Source organism: Giraffa tippelskirchi, chromosome 1 (assembly GCF_054371585.1).
Source record: "Giraffa tippelskirchi isolate mGirTip1 chromosome 1, T2T-mGirTip1v1.2.pri, whole genome shotgun sequence".
Classification (NCBI taxonomy): Eukaryota; Metazoa; Chordata; class Mammalia; order Artiodactyla; family Giraffidae; genus Giraffa; species Giraffa tippelskirchi.
Window position 1 is genome coordinate 93,629,299 of NC_137275.1, and position 16,588 is coordinate 93,645,886.

The window sequence follows — 16,588 nt, forward strand, 5'->3', positions numbered from 1 at the left end:
AAAATATAAAGAAGCCTTATGTAAAGAACTATGTCCAAGAAGGAAGTGGGGAATGCAGAGACTGGGCCTTAGCTACTGGTTTTGGGGTGTTTTTTTTTAATAGGTGATCCTCTAGTTGTGTTTTATTAAGTAATAAAAAATAGTATTCTAAAAGAACATAAGTAACACACAAAACGAAAACACTAACAACAATAAAAGCATCCAAAGTGTCAGGAAATCATTTTTTAAGTAGGAAGATAGATATTACCTCAGAGGGATATTTCAAATGCCGTAAGTCTGCTCAGAAGCAACATTACAAACAGGGTAATTATACTGATCAATGTTCAGATTTTTCCTTATGATATTGCATGTAAAATCGCATCTTTTATTATAAAACTAAGGCAGGAGGAGAAGGTGACGGCAGAGAATGAGATGGCTGGATGGCATCACCGACTCAGTGGACATGAGTGTGAGTAAACGGGAGCTGGCGATGGACAGGGAGGCCGGGCCTGCTGCAGTCCATGGGGTCGCAAAGAGTCAGACACGACTGAGCGACTGAACTGAACTGAACTGAACTGAACTGAACTGAAGCGCATACACACGATGAACCTTTATAGTGAGCATTACAGGAGAGCCAGGGAGCTACTAGTTCCAACAGCAAGCAAGTCATTACAGTTAAAGCTTTAGAGACAAAATCACTGTCAGATCCATCAGTGAAATTTTGATCACTGGATATTAAAACAATGTAAGAAAAGTACACAGTGTTCTAACTGGTGATGAGTGAGTTCCCAACCTTCCCTGGTGGCTCAGTGGTAAAGTATCCACCTGCAACGCAGGAGGTGCACAAGACACGGGTTTGATTCCTGGGTCAGGAAGATCCCCTGGAGAAGGAAATGGCAACCCACTCCACTGTTCATGCCTGGAGAATCCCATGGACAGAGAAGCCTCGTGGGCTACAGTCCATAGGATGGCAAAGAGTCAGACACAACTGAAGCAATTTGGCACTCACGCACACATGAGTTCCCCCATCATAACTCAAGGCATTCATTTTCTTGGAAGCAATTTGAGATCATACTGTATGAACTTTCTTAACATATTTATTATAATTAGTGTATCTTTATATCTGTATCTTTATAACCAAATCAAAATATATCTGAATAAACACTCAACAAATCTTAAAATTTTATAAATATTTTAGGGTTAAATTGCACTCTAACTCTTTTGTAGAGTTGACTCCACTGCGCTCATTTTTCTCCACATATGAATCTATCCTCTTTCTCCTATTCATTCCTCCCAACTCCCTCATTAAGCATCTTCATTAATATATGTATTCATTTTATAAACTTGTTTAGTCATCTAGGAAGAGGTCTCTGTTCTGGGGTTTGTGAGGGAATCAAAGATGAAACCACATGAGTTTTACCTTTAAGAAGCTTATATGAAAAAATCCACATAAATAAACAGTGGAGTAAAAAATATTATAATCACTGTAATCAAAAAGAAACAGAAACAAAAAGAAAACCTAAATAAATGAATAAACCAAATAAACACATGCATACAGAGAAGAGAGTAGTGATTACCAGAAGGGAAGAGAGAGGAAGAGTGAAATGGGTAAAGGGGATCAACTGTATGGTGACACATGAAAGCTAAGCTTTTGGTAGTTAACACACTGTAGTGTGTACAGAAGTTAAAATACAATGCTGTACAAACGAAAGTTATAAAATGTTACAAACCAATGTTACCTCAATTTAAAATTCTTAAGAAACAGAATAGGTGCTCTAAAGTTTCAGATGTTTGTCTGAAACATCAACCCAGCTCTCTGGTGGACCGCTGATTAGTGAGGGGTATGGGAAATAGCCACCAAGCAGCTGCACCATTTTTCAGGGATAAAGCCTGATGGTTAATGAAGATGAATGTAGGGCAACTAAGCAGTTAAAGCCCTTGATAAGTGCAGAGGCATTGCTTAAGTCGGCACCTGGGCAGAAATTTTCCAATTACTTTTCTGACAGCATTTTTATAAGGAAGACAGCTAGTGGCATGCAATTAACCTCTGGTTCATGCACTTATTCAACAACAATTACTGAATGCCCACTGGATGCTGGAAATGGTAGTAAGAACTAGATATTTTAACCACCTTAACTAATTCATAGGCTTCCCTGGTGGCTCAGTGGTAAAAAAAAAATCTGCCTGCCAATGCAGGAGATGCAGAAGACGTGGGTTCAATCCCTGGGTGGGGAAGATCCCCTGGAGAAGGAAATGGTAACTCACTCCAGTACTCTTGCCTGGAAAATCACATCGACAGAGGAGCCTTGTGGGCTACAGTTCATGAGGTCACAAAGGAGTCAGACATGACTTAGTGACTAAACAACAAACTAATTCATATACATAGTGGAAAATATTCATAAATACCTTTCTTATGTGCAAATCCAGTCTTGCCTTTAAGAGCCCAGCTCAAATGCCAGGTCCTCTAGAAAGGTTTTCTCGAGTATCCCAGGCAAAAGTAACAGCTCTTTTCTCTAAATTCTCACAGCATTTTGTTTGGATCTTTTTGATGGGACATGATATTATCCCCCCCACTGTAGTTATTTCTTTATATCACCTCTTAATAGACTAGGCTTTTCCCTAGTGGCTCAGGTGGTAAAGAATCTGTCTGCAATATGGGAGACCTGGGTTTGATCCCCAGGTTGGGAAGATTCCCTGGAGAAGGGAATGGCAACCCACTCCAGTATTCTTACCTGGAAATTCCCATGACAGAGGAGCCTGGCAGGCTAAAGTCCACAGGGTCCCAAAGAGTTGAAAACGACTGAGCAACTAACACACAATAGACTACAAGTAACTTGAAGCACACAATAGACTACAAGTAACTTGAAGCCAAGAGTCATATCATCTTAACATTCTCATCATCTTCTTATTCCTCAGGGCATAAGGTAGATCCTCGCAAAATGAATTAATGAGCTATTTTCTGCCACCCTGGTCCAAAACAAATTATTATATATCGGGGGGCAGGGGGAACATTGTCTTATTCTCTATAGTCAAAAACAATCTCTAGAGGAATAATCAAAGATTATATATATATATATATATGTGTGTGTGTGTATACACATGCAACACAGTAATAACCATAGTTTTAATGCCAATGATTACTGAGTCTATCACCTTTTCAAGATTAACCTTAACCTGTGCATCTACTAAAGAAAGTGTTTATTTTAAAAAATTACCTGTAAAGCAATTATTCTCCCATTAAAAATAAATTTAAAATTATAAAAAAAAATTACCAAAGTAAATATGCATGACCTACTTAAACTTCCTAGGTGAACTGTTTTTAAGTACTTTAGAACACTAATTACACTTGAGTTTTTTAGGCTCATTAAAGCATGCCCAATAAGATTTCTACTGCCCTCTACGCAGACAACATTAGTTAGCAAGAAAATTGGGTTACTGTGCGTACTTGAAATATTTTAAATTTATGCTTACTTAGAAATAACCTGTAATTCATATAGTTTGCTAATTCAGGCACATTTCCTTCAATGCCCTAATTAGTGAGAGAAAGCTTAAAATTTTGGAAATATACTGAAACACTTATGGGTTACACCAACTAAGTAAATGGAAGGTGGGAATCAAAACCCACTTTCTTTCTTGAGAATTCACCTGCAATGCTGGAGACCTGGGTTCGATCCCTTGGTTGGGAAGATACCCTGGAGAAGGGAAAGGCTACCCACTCCAGTATTCCGGCCTAGAGAATTTCATGGACTGAATAGTCCATGGGGTCGCAAAGAGTCGGACATGACTGAGCAACTTTCACTTTACTTCTTCGCTGAGAAGCTGTATGTGGTATAATGGAAAGAATAATGGGTTAGAAGTTTTAGAGACCTGGATTCTATAAGATGTTATGTGTACATGTGCATATGTTTATATTATACATGTGAAGATGTGTGTGCATGTATACACACACACACACACATATAATGTTACATTATGTTGAATATATGTCCCCCTCATTTTCACCAACCATGGATTATAAGCTATACAGAAATTATGTTGTACTCTTAAGTTACATGTGTTATAAAGTTGTATCTTTCTATCCCCTAAAATGTCTATATAAGTGCCTTGTGCATGGTAGTTAGTAAATAAATTTTTATTAAATTGAGCTGAATTTAAAGAAATTCCTTTAATAAGCTTGCCTGTTACTACATTTTGATCAATATGCTTGAAAATGAGACACACTGCTCAGCAGTGAGATTTTTCCAATTTTTGACAGGGCTTCCAAATCAATAGAGAAATTCACTGAAATAAATGCTGGATGCCTTTTGAGAAGAAAGAAAACAGAAAAACAGAAAATTAACATTTCTTGAGCTTTACCATGCACCAAGCACTGTGCTAGGTATTTATGCAGAATTCTCTTAGTTTCAAAAAGCTAATGCAAATACAAAGCCTACAAAAATCTCATTTGTTAGGAATGCCTTGGTGTCACTGGGCAAAGAAAATGCTATCTTTTTTCTACAAGGTGAAATCTGTCAGTTGAACTAACAGAAAAAAATGTATCCTGTTTGAGTGGGGAAAATACCTCTTCTCAGTGAAAATTTTTACTTAATGGGAGCATTCTGTTACTTGGAGCAAAAAAACAAAAAAAAAATATATAACTTTTGATACTTTTCAAGAATTCTGAGCTTAGCCATAATGAAAAATTATTTTTCTCATAAATAGTATCCTTGTAACATCTGAATTCATACATTTCAAGAGTAACTTCATCATATACTACAATTTAATTTAAAAATAAAACTTAAATCATCAAACCAAAGAAGTGCCATATTGCTAAAACAAAACCAGCCTCTATTGAAGTTGAAAATTTGGTGCAAAGCTCACAGGCCTTGTGGTTTGGGTGATTTCCAAATTTATTTTAATTCGTTGCTCCAGAGCCATGGTTCTGCCCAAGGCGCTGTGTCTCTGAATGGGAAACGGTGAATATTTGTGGTTGGGAAGGCCATCCCGAGAACTCCTGTGTGCTTCTCCTTCTCTCCCCTCAACTACACTCCCTCCCAAATGAAAACTACTGCTTGCTCATTCAATCAAATAATCTTTATTAATATGTTCTAGACTATTTTTTAAAAACCTTTATACATTTTTTTCTGGTTTTCCCCTAAACCAATAAAGCAGAAGTGAGAAGCTGATGAAAAACAAAAACAGCAACATCATATAAATTCCTCTCATTAAAATAATGGATAACTTCAAACTGTTGATGCTTTCTGGCAATCTCAAATATATTAAACTCACAATGAATACTGCATCTGTTATACACTTTAACCAGATTTTTTTTGCTTTGAGTTTTGAATATATCCATTCTGCCCTTGTATCTTTACTTAGTTAAAATGGGTATTTTACAGATTTCAAATGACAGTCCAGAAGTCATAGAACAGAGCAAATCAAGTTCCCACACTGTCTGCTCATCAATGCTAATCTCTCCTCCTCTCACAGGAATCTAAAGCCTTTTGGAAAAGAGCCACATAGAGAAACTACACAGAGATGGTAACATGTTAGTCATTGTCCTATGCGTATGACATATACGCAAAGTACATCATGCAAAATGCCGGTCTAGATGAGGCACAAGCTGAAATCAAGATTGCCAGGAGAAATATCAATAACCTCAGATACACAGAAGACACCACCCTTATGGCAAAAAGTGAAGAGGAACTAAAGAGCTTCTTGATGAAAGTGAAAGAGGAGAGTGAAAATGCTGGCTTAAAACTCAACTTTCAAAAAACTAACATCATGGCATCCAGTCCCATCACTTCATGGCAAATAGATGGGGAAACAATGGAAACAGTGAGAGACTTTATTTTCTTGGGCTCCAAAATCACTGCAGATGGTGACTGCAGCCATGAAATTAAAAGACACTTGCTCCTTGGAAGAAAAGCTATGACCAACCTGCTGCTGCTACTGCTAAGTCGCTTCAGTCGTGTCCAACTCTGTGCAACCCCATAGATGGCAGCCCACCAGGCTCCGCCATCCCTAGTATTCTCCAGGCAAGAATACTGGAGTGGGTTGCCATTTCCTTCTCCAGTGCAGGAAAGGGAAAAGTGAAAGTGAAGTTGCTCAGTCGTGTCCGACTCTTCGCGACCCATGGACGGCTACCAGGCGCCTCCGTCCATGGGATTTTCCAGGCAAGAGTACTGGAGTGGGGTGCCATTGCCTTCTCCGATGACCAACCTAGACAGCATATTAAAAGTCATTTACTGACAAAGGTCTGTCTAGTCAAAGCTATGGTTTTCCCAGTAGTCATGTATGGATGTGAGAGTTGGACTATAAAGAAAGCAGAGCACTGAAGAACTGATGCTTTTGAACTGTGGTGTTGGAGAAGACTCTTGAGAGTCCCTTGGACTGCAAAGAGATCAAACCAGTCAATCCTAAAGGAAATCAGTCCTGAATATTCATTGGAAGGACTGATGCTGAAACTCCAATACTTTGGCCACCTGAGGCAAAGAACTAACTCCTTGGAAAAGACCCTGATGCTGGGAAAGATTGAAGGCGGGAGGAGAAGGGGACGACAGAGGATGAGATGGTTGGATGGTATCACCGACCTGATGGACATGAATTTGAGCAAGCTCCAGGAGTTGGTGATGGACAGGGAAGCCTGGCGTGCTGCAGACCATGGGGTGGCAAAGAGTCGGACACGACTGAGTGGCAAAACTGAACTGTCCTGTCTGTGTGTGTGTGTGTGTGTCAGTGTATGTATGTGTGTTGATATTGATTTAACTTACGCAGGAATGCAAAAGAGTTTACCACATTGTTTTAAAGTGGCCTTCCGGTACTATATTTCTAATAATTTTCAAAATAAAATCAAATTTGATCAACAGCTAAACTGTAAGAGTTCTTTCCTCATTCAGAAAATGTGTAACCATTATTAATAAATTAATTTTTGCATATCAAATTCACCTTGGGTGAATATGTACAACTGCAACTATCTTGATCGTAAGCTGCTTTTGAGGCATCCTCTCAAACTGGAGTTCAGGTCCTCCAGTGGATGTCAGTGCACAAGGTACCAAAGTGACGGATATTCCTGAAGCATCCATTTCATGTGAATATTTGAGGAGAGCTGAAGTTTTGTGATCTCAGAAGTCTATAAATACTCCCCAGATTTTTTTCCAGTTTCTCAGAAGCCTCATTTCTAGACCAGTGTTTGGTTGAAATAATGTTAATGCTTATGGGGCTTTTGTGGCAGAGTGGTAAGAATGCTGGGAATCAAGAGACTTAAGTTTGACCTCTGACTTACCACTGTCATTATTGGGCATCTTAGCCAAGTTCCATTCAAACTCTAAACCTCAGTTTCTTCCTCTCTAAAACAATGGGTGTATAATAGATCATACATAAAACCTTTTCACACTCTATGTTCTGAGATTATTTTTAATATTTTACCCTTGAGATCAGTTCAGTTCAGTTCAGTCGCTCAGTTGTGCCTGACTCTTTGCCACCCCATGGACTACAGCACACCAGGCTTCCCTGTCCATCACCAACTGCTGGAGTTTACTCAAACTCATGTCCATCGAGTCGGTGATGCCATCCAGCCATCTCATCCTCTGTCGTCTCCTTCTCCTCCTGCCTTCAATCTTTCCCAGCATCAGGGTCTTTTCCAATGAGTCACTTCTTCACATCAGGTGGCCAAAGCATTTCAGCTTTAGCATCAGTCCTTCCAATGAATATTCAGGACTGATTTCCTTTAGGATGGACTGGTTGGATCTCCTTGCTGTCCAAGGGACTCTCAAGAGTCTTCTCCAACACCATAGTTCAAAAGCATCAATTCTTCAGCGCTCAGCTTTCTTTATAGTCCAACTCTCACATCCATACATGACTACTGGAAAAAGCATAGCTTTGACGAGACAGACGATTGGAGTTCAAAAAGTTAACTGATTCAGAGAGTCGCTTGTGGGTCATTTTCAAATCCTTAATAAGAACTTACCTAATTTGATCTCAGAGCTTCCCCAGTGGCTCAACAGCAAAGAATTCACCTGCTATGCAGAAGATGCAGGAGACGCAGGTTCGTTCCCTGAGTTGAAAAATCCCCTGGAAGATGGCATGGAAACCCACTCCAGTATTCTTGCCTGGAGAATCCCATGGACAGAGAAGCCTGGTGGGCTACAGTCCGTGAGGTCACAAAGAGCTGAAACAACTGAAGACTGAAGTGACTGAGCACACATGTAACTTGAACTCATTGACTAGTTTCCCAGTAGCAAATAGTATTGTCTCACCCATCTGCAAAGATAGTGCCTCCTATTAATCTATGTGAGTCAGCATCTTACTGAGATCCATATTCTTCACAACAGCATTTTCAATCAAATGAAATTCCCATTCTAACTGCTATATAAAAGATCAATCATTGTATCATTCATAACATCTGTACAAATAAAATTTCTAGATACGTAAGAGCTGTGGAAATTTTCATATTGCATATATCATGTTCCCACAGCTTGTCTTCAGACTGCACTTAATCCAATCTGAAGATAAATTTTCACCCCCAGTCTGAAATGTAATTTCACATAAAACCAGTTTATTATTCCATCTCTTTGTAGTTCATATCTTAAATTTTTAGAGTATTAACTCATTCCATGTTTAAAACAGAAAGACAATCACTATGCTATTAATCCATGAATGATGATAACGTATAGCTTAACATATGGCAAGCAAAAGAAAATCACAACTATTCTTCCTAAGGTAGGGAGAGCCGCCATCAGGGAAACTTGAATTGAAGGAAAATATTTGAATAGGAGTAAGAGGAACAAAAGGAGCAAATAGAAGGGGACATCCCTGGAGGTCCAGTGGTTAAGACTCTGCCCTTCCAATGTAGGGAGTGCGGGTTCCATCCCTGGTCGGGGAACTAAGATTCCACATGCCCAGAGCCAAAAAATTTTGGAAAAAAATTTATTTTAAGGAGCAAATAAAATTTGGTAAGGAACTAGTGTGTTTTGACCCTTTTCCCTGGACTCATTTAATACTTAGAATAACTGCATAAGGCAGGAATCCTTCCCATTTATAAATGAGCGAATTAAGATCAAAGACATTGTTATTCCACAGCTAATAATGTGTAGTTGGGACTCAGGCCCAGGGCTTCCTCCCTGCATGAGGCTACACTGCCTCTGGATTAAAGGTAACTGGACAACATATACACTGTATCATGAAGTGGGCACGTGAAAGAAAAAGAAATGTTTCAGATTGAGGCTTTGAAAACTTTGCACTACAGGAAAAAACTCTGAAGGAGGAATTAGGTAAGAGGAAAACCAAGATTTAACAATAGTCACCAGCAGAAAGAAGGAAAAAGAATTTCAAAAGAAGGTTAGTTGAAATGTTAAGCATTCGGAAGTTGGTTAAACATGAGGACAGACTACCTCCTAATGAGATCACCATTAACCTAAGTCAAACAGCTGTAAGTCATCACTGACGCCTCCGTCTCCCTTACCAAGTAGTAACAAAGCCCAGTTGAATCCTCCTTTCTGGCACTTCCTTCCCATTCTTCCTGCTCCCTTCCAATCTCAGGCCTTATAGTTTCACAGCTGAAAACTGCAGCAGCTTGGTCTCCTGCCTTCCAGTCTGTGTCATTTACACTTTTGAGCTTAATCTCCCTAAAAGACTGTCTGACCATACCACTCTTTGGTATAGAAATCAGAATGGTTTTCTACTAACCACACAACATTCATCCTGATAGTCTTTTCCATTACCCATATGCATTTTAAATTTAACTGCTCCCCATTACACTGTACATCTTAAACTTGTATGTCAATTACATCTCAATAAAACTGGAAAAAAATTAAAATTTTAAAAGTTGAAAAAATAAATAAATATATAAACTATTCCCCAATATAATCCTAGTCAACCTTATGAGCTCTGTGACCATTATACTAGCCGTTGGACTTTGTGCAAGTCTATCTGTGCCTCAGTTTATCATTGATGAAATAGGAATAAATAATAATACTTGCCTCATAATTATTTTGAGAATAAAATGAATTTAATGCATGTAAAACACTTGAAACAGTGGCTGTACTGCTCAATAAGTGCTCAATAAACATTAACAATCATCATTATCATTTTAAATTATTGCTTTTATTACCTTTACAGTCAAATATTATACAACACCACAACATAAATATTGTTAAAGTAATGAAAATAACAGCAATGGAGACACCAAAATTTGAACACGTATAATCTGGCTCTAGAGTTATGCTTTAACCACTAAGCTACAATGTCGTGAAGAAATGATCAGACAAAATATACCTCCAAGCACGTGTTCTTGCCATTTCCTCTATCTGAAGGATCTTCAAATTATCAAATTCTTCAATATAATCATTAAAGTCCAGTCCAATTAAGACCCTTAATTGAGTTTTCTGGCCAAAAGTTATGATCTACCAATTTTGAATTCTATTTGCATTTTTATCTTAATTTTTTGTGACACACTGATTCATTGTTACTAAAATTTTAAATTATAGCATACTATATTTTATATTACTTGAAAGTTTATAAGTCACTTTTAAATATATGAACTCCTTATGTTCTATTTCCCTGGCTAAGGTCTTTGAGGGCGGCGATTGGGACTTATACTTCTGAGTCACTTCTGCATTCCCTAGTATGAGACCTTATAAACAGAGGATAGATCCCTGCAGACAGCTGGGTGGAAGTCAGTGGTTACCTACAAAAGAAGGTCTTTCAAATGGTTTTGAACAATCCCCAAAGGACTGCAGTAGGGTTACCAAAATCATCGATTCAAATATAAGACATATTTCTATTTATACTGCCAAATATTTACATTCATATAAACAACTCTTGAGTACACACGCAGAAAGCCACTGTCTAATTCCATTTTCTTATAACTATCTCTGGCATCCTTCTCTGCTTAACCCCATTAAAGTCATGCTAGTTGCAGAACAACAACAAAAGAAAAACAGAAAGAGACACAAGTGCTACTGTGTGGCTGCCTTATCATTCATACGTTGCTTGCACTGTAAGGAAAATCTTGAAAATAAATAAACATTTGGTGTGTGATTAACAAGAGATGAATGAACTCTTTCTGAAACTTTTACTTGAGACACCGAATTTAAATTTATGATTCCAAGTGCAACTGCATAAGGTATAAAGCAAGAAGAGGTGAGAAAACTCTCTTTCATTTAACCCAGTTCCTTTTATAAAGATTCCTTCACTGCCAACATCAACATTTTGAAAATGTTTTCTTTGGACTGATGGTTATCATACTGTAAACTCTTGGAAATATCTTTTTATTCAGTGAGTATGGGGCAATAGAGAACAAGAGAAGAGAAATTTTCATAATGAGCTGATTCCTTAATTTGGAGAAAGATACACAACAAAGTGAAGAGGGAAAATAGTCAATCTGATTTAAAGAGTTAAAACAGAGAAGGAAAAAAGTTTTTGAAATTTAAACAGAAAGTAAATATTTCTACTTATACAGATAACCAATGGTGCTTAGAACAAATCTTATTGTTGTCTAGTCAGTAAGTCATGTCCAACTGCTTGTGACCCCATAGACTGTAGACCACCAGGCTCCTCTGTCCATGGGATTTCCCAGGCAAGAATACTGGAGTGGGTTGCCATTTCCTTCTCCAGGGCATCTTCTCCACCCAGGGATCAAACCCATGTCTCCTGCATTGGCAAGTGGATTTTTTTTTTACCACTGAGCCATCAAGGAAGCCCCTTGAACATATCTTACCTCCATCAAAAAGTCTTGTAAACCCATGGCTGATTCATGTCAATGTATGGCAAAAACTGCTACAATATTGTAAAGTAATTAGCCCCCAACTAAAATAAATAAATTTATTAAAAAAAAAAAGAAAAAAAAAGTCTTACCTAGAAGCTATACTATTTTCTTATGTCTGATTATAAGAAAAAATGTATATGAAATCAGTAGAAGTATTACAGAAGTCATGGGATATCTTTACCATGTAAGTATTAAGAATGATGCTTATAAAGATGTTTAATAACATGGAAAATGTTTACTGAATAATATTAAGTGAAAAACAGAATAAAATATCTATAGCATATGATCTCAACCATGTAAAAACATATTTAACTTTTTTTTTTTTAAAGAAACATGCTAAGACATTAACAGCCACTGCCTTTGTTTGGTAGGACTATCTTTTCAATGAGTTCTCACATTCTACGTTTTCCCCAACAAGCCTGTATAGTGAAGGTACCATATACCTTCATACATGGGGTGGAGAGGAAATCAACACTGCAGCAAAAAGATTTTCAAAATTTAGTTCAAGTAGAAAGTGATAATCAAATTCATTTCCATATCTAAATGTAATCTGTAAATTTATAAATAATGATACAAACTATTGTTATTATCATTTTAAAAATAAAGCAACCAAGGAAGATTTCCTATGAAAACTGGGAGGTAATAAAAACCATAAAAAAGTTTAGCAGCCTTATTCCAAAGTATAGTATTTCAACATATGTTTAACTTCTTAAAGTCAAAAAGAATACTCCTCAAAGCCAACATCATTTCATGTTTATAACACATTACTATACCATTGTTCAAGACATGGGGTTCCTCCCAAGAGTGTTTAATTTGGTTCATAACTGAGATACAACGACATGAAATAAACAATGCAAGAAGATAAACTATTTGAGGCTACATCACAGGTCAATATATTAAAACCACAGTAGAGTCTGAGGAAGAAATCACGCAGCTAGGATCTGTCAGAAGTGCTTCATCCAGGAGGTGGGAAAGGGGAAAATAAGCAGTGTTCACTAAAGTATACAGGATCTGAGGATCATATGTGATTTAACCATTGGGCATGCATACGAGCTCGGTCATGTCCGACTCTTTGCAACCCCATGGACTGTATTCTGCCAGGCTTCTCTGTCCATGGGATTCCCCAGGCAAAAATACTGGAGTGGGTTGCCATTTCCTCCTCCAGGGAATCTTCCTGACCCAGGGATCGAACCTGCATCTCCTGCATTGCAGGTAGATTCTTGACCATTGACTACCTGGGAAGAGTTAACAGTACTATACTATATATTTTAAAGTTGCTAAGAGAATAGATCTTAAAAGTTCTCAACACAAGAAATTTTTAAAATAGCGCTCCTCACAGTATACAATTTAGTGCTAGACATATTACAAATGCTAAGTAAATATTCCTTGAATGGAAATCAGCTTTTACGTATAAAGAAATAAACTATGTTCCACTCTAACAGGTGACTTTGCCCACTTGAGCATCTCGGAAGCATCTATCAAGGTGCTCTTATAGCAAAGTATCATTGATCTAATAACAATATTTTATTTTACTGTACAATAATTTTATTTTATATTTTAAAATACAGTAATTTTACAATATCCTTGGCCTATATTATTTCCCTTTTGCTCTCTCATAACAAGGAACTTTCGATTCATGCAAGGTCTTTAAGGTCAGCCTGATCTGGATTTCTGGCCGGTACATTTTCAGAGCACTTCCCCCATTTTCCCATACATTTACCTACTCTACTCTTAAATGCATAGTGTAATGCAAGCTCTAAAACTCCCCCATCCTAGCCATAACCTATTAAAAAAAATTATAGCATATAATACAGCATCATTCTATATATCTAAACCACTGTGAGCCAGAAAGAGCCATTCTTCTTAGTTCATTAGCAAAAGTTTCTTTTTTTAAAAAGGTCATCCAACTTGCAAAGTGCACATTCCTGCCTTCAGCGTTTATTTGACAAAAGGGTCATAAATAAGCTCAATCTTGAAAAAATGCTGAGAAAGATATATTTAAGTTCTTTATGCACAGTAGCATTTTATTAGAAGGAATGATTTTTGGGCAATTTGTCCATCAAAATCTTTCAGATTAAGGGCAATACTTTTTTTAGTCACAAATTATGAAATCCTTTACAATATATCATGCAGAGATTTGCTGGAGGCATATTTCAAAAGAACACAATAATCAGTCTTAAGAGTAGTAATCCTTTCACTGTATTTATTACTAACCAGTTTTTGGTGATCCTGGTTTATAGCATAAAGGATGGCATACTCAGGTTCAAATACTAGCAGTAAGTGGGAGGGGGGGTTCAAGAGGGAGGGGACATATGTATACCTATGGCTGATTCATGTTGATGTTTGGCAGAAACCAACACAATTCTGTAAAGCAATTATCCTTCAATTAAAAAATAAATAAATTTTTAAAAACACTAGCAATAAGAATAATTAAAAGATTAGAAAACAAGATACAATATGAAACAAAGAGGAAAAAAGAAACCTCATGTATTGGAGGAAAACAGAAAAACTTGGTAGTAACACAAGTAGGTGTATAAAGCTCTTAATTTCACCTAAGAAAGATAAGAAATGAGCTTATATTACAGCAAAAGAAGTTAGTTTAGATATTAGAAAGACATATCTAATTTGAGGTTTTTCGGTTCCTACAATCCATTACTGTGAAAAACTACAGACTCTGTTTCAACGGAAATTGTTATGAGGTTGATGGATAGATTGATAATCTGAACATTGTTTAAAACAGAGTTCTCTCTGCCTCTGGAATTTTATACTATATTCCTGCCTCATTTTCTGTCACTGGGCCATGTGTGTTCTCCCACTTACATTTTCTAAATGTTCTTCTTTTGTGCTACCTTGAGAATGTACTTTGCATAGTAATGTAAGAGCTAGTATGTGCTGTGCTCTGCTTAGTTGCTCAGTCGTGTCCGACTCTTTGTGACCCCATGGACTGTAGCCCACCAAGCTCCTCTGTCCATGGGGATTCTCCAGGCAAGAATACTGGAGTGGGTTGCCATGCCCTCCTCCAGGGGAATCTTCCCAACCCAGAGATCAAACCCAGGTCTCCCACCTTGCAGGCGGAGTTTTTACTGTCTAAGCCACCAGGGAAGTCCAAGGATACTGGAGTGTAGCCCATCCTTTCTTTAGGGGATCTTCCTGACCCAGGAATCAAACCCAGGTTTCTTCCATTGCAGGTGAATTCTTTACCAGCTGAGCTATCAGGGAAGCCCAAGAGCTACTACACTCTACCCTCCCCCCCAAAAAATAGCATACCTGAATCATTCATACATTAAATAAATATTTGCTAAGTGTCCTCCATGGGCTATGAGAAACTCTTGAACTTTGGACACACAACGCTGGGGGAAAAAGTCCCTTCCCTACATGTACTTTAGAGTCAAACCGTCTAACAAGATATTATAAAAAAGGATTACAAGTGCAGAAAAAAATTTTAAGGACTACATTCTACGGAATCCAGACAAAAGAACATAAGCAGGAGAACTTAAGCTCCAGGAAGAGAAGAAGGTTTAAGCAGGAACTGAAGGCTGAGGAGGGTGAAGAGTCTCCTGTGTCATCAGGGGTGAAGGTCCAGAGGTTGAAAAGGACCCCACAACGTGGGCAAACAGAAGACAGCGCAGCACAGCTCAAGGACCGCGCGAAGGGTGAGAGGCGAGGCTGGAAGGCTGATGGAGGCTCCACTAAAGGGTCCACCCTGTTCAGATATTTGCAGTTGTTTCAAGAATCACCAGATTCCACTTCAGAAAGATCCCTCTGGCTACACTGTGGAAAACAGACTGGAAGAAAGCAATAACGAAGTAGGGGAAATCAGGCAGTAGGCTGTTACCTTCACCCAAGGAAAGATATGGGTGGGCAGGACAAGAGTCTCAGCAGAAGGAGCAGAGAAGAACAGACAGATCTGAGACATTTGGGAGGACAGACAGGACTCAGTGAATGAAAAATTACAAAGAGTATAGGGGAAGTCAAGAATAGTTCTCAAGTGGATGGTTTGGATAATGAGCACCATTCACTGAGAAAGGTGCAAAGGGAGGAGCAAATTTGACTTTTATTTATTTTGTATTTATTAGGGAATAATAAATTCAGTTCGATCTGCTTTGAGTTTTGAGCTTCGCAACCAGAGATCAGGCTGATCAAGTCCCTCTAAGGAGATTTAAAATGGGATGACCCAGAGGGATGGGATGGGGAGGGAGGTGGGTGGGGGGTCCAGGAAGGGGAACACATGTAAACCCATGGCTGATTCATGTCAATGTATGGCAAAAACTATTACAATATTGTAAAGTAATTAGCCCCCAACTAAAATAAATAAATTTATAAAAAAAAAAAAGAAAGAAATCCAACAACACATGGTTTTCGCCTCTGATGTTGAGAAATTAATTAATTATATTATATTTTAAAGAGACCAACACCACTTTTGTTGAAGAAAGTAAATGTCTTCCAACTTAGAAACACAGTCTTGCTAAAAGACAGGTTAATAGGTACACTAAAATTTCTAGTTAATCTACTTATAATGTCTTTTTTTAATAAAGAAAATTGAAAACAAGTCCAGGCTCAAGTCCATGAATCACCCTCTTGTTCAGGCATTTTTGACATTTCCAATTTTAACCATGTCACTAAGATGGAAAAATGCATGATTTAGTAAGCTGAGCAGCACTGACTATCATTCAGTATTTAATTAGAAAATCCTCAGGTTTTCAGGGCAAATCATGAGCTATGTCAGTTCAACTCTCTTATTCAAATCTATTAACCTATCTATTAAAATTTGAGAACTGAGACACTGCAAAGTATTCAGCATGGGCTAAAAATTTGGACTAAAGATCACATCTGCAAAAAAACACTAGCTGAAAGTCGAAGGAA

General features: G+C 37.8%; 1 protein-coding gene across 3 annotated transcripts in view; it reads right to left on the bottom strand.

The window, feature by feature from the left end:
• Window positions 1-16,588, bottom strand: part of COL25A1 (collagen type XXV alpha 1 chain) — a 499,505-nt gene that overhangs the window by 443,275 nt on the left and 39,642 nt on the right. Inside the window, exon 1 of one of the 3 annotated variants that reach the window (XM_081556987.1) lies at window positions 7,928-8,071. The exons of the other annotated variants lie outside the window; for them this stretch is intronic. The gene's annotated coding sequence lies outside the window, so the exon portion shown is untranslated. Of the gene's footprint in view, window positions 1-7,927; window positions 8,072-16,588 lie in introns of those variants that run through there. 3 annotated transcript variants of the gene reach the window in all.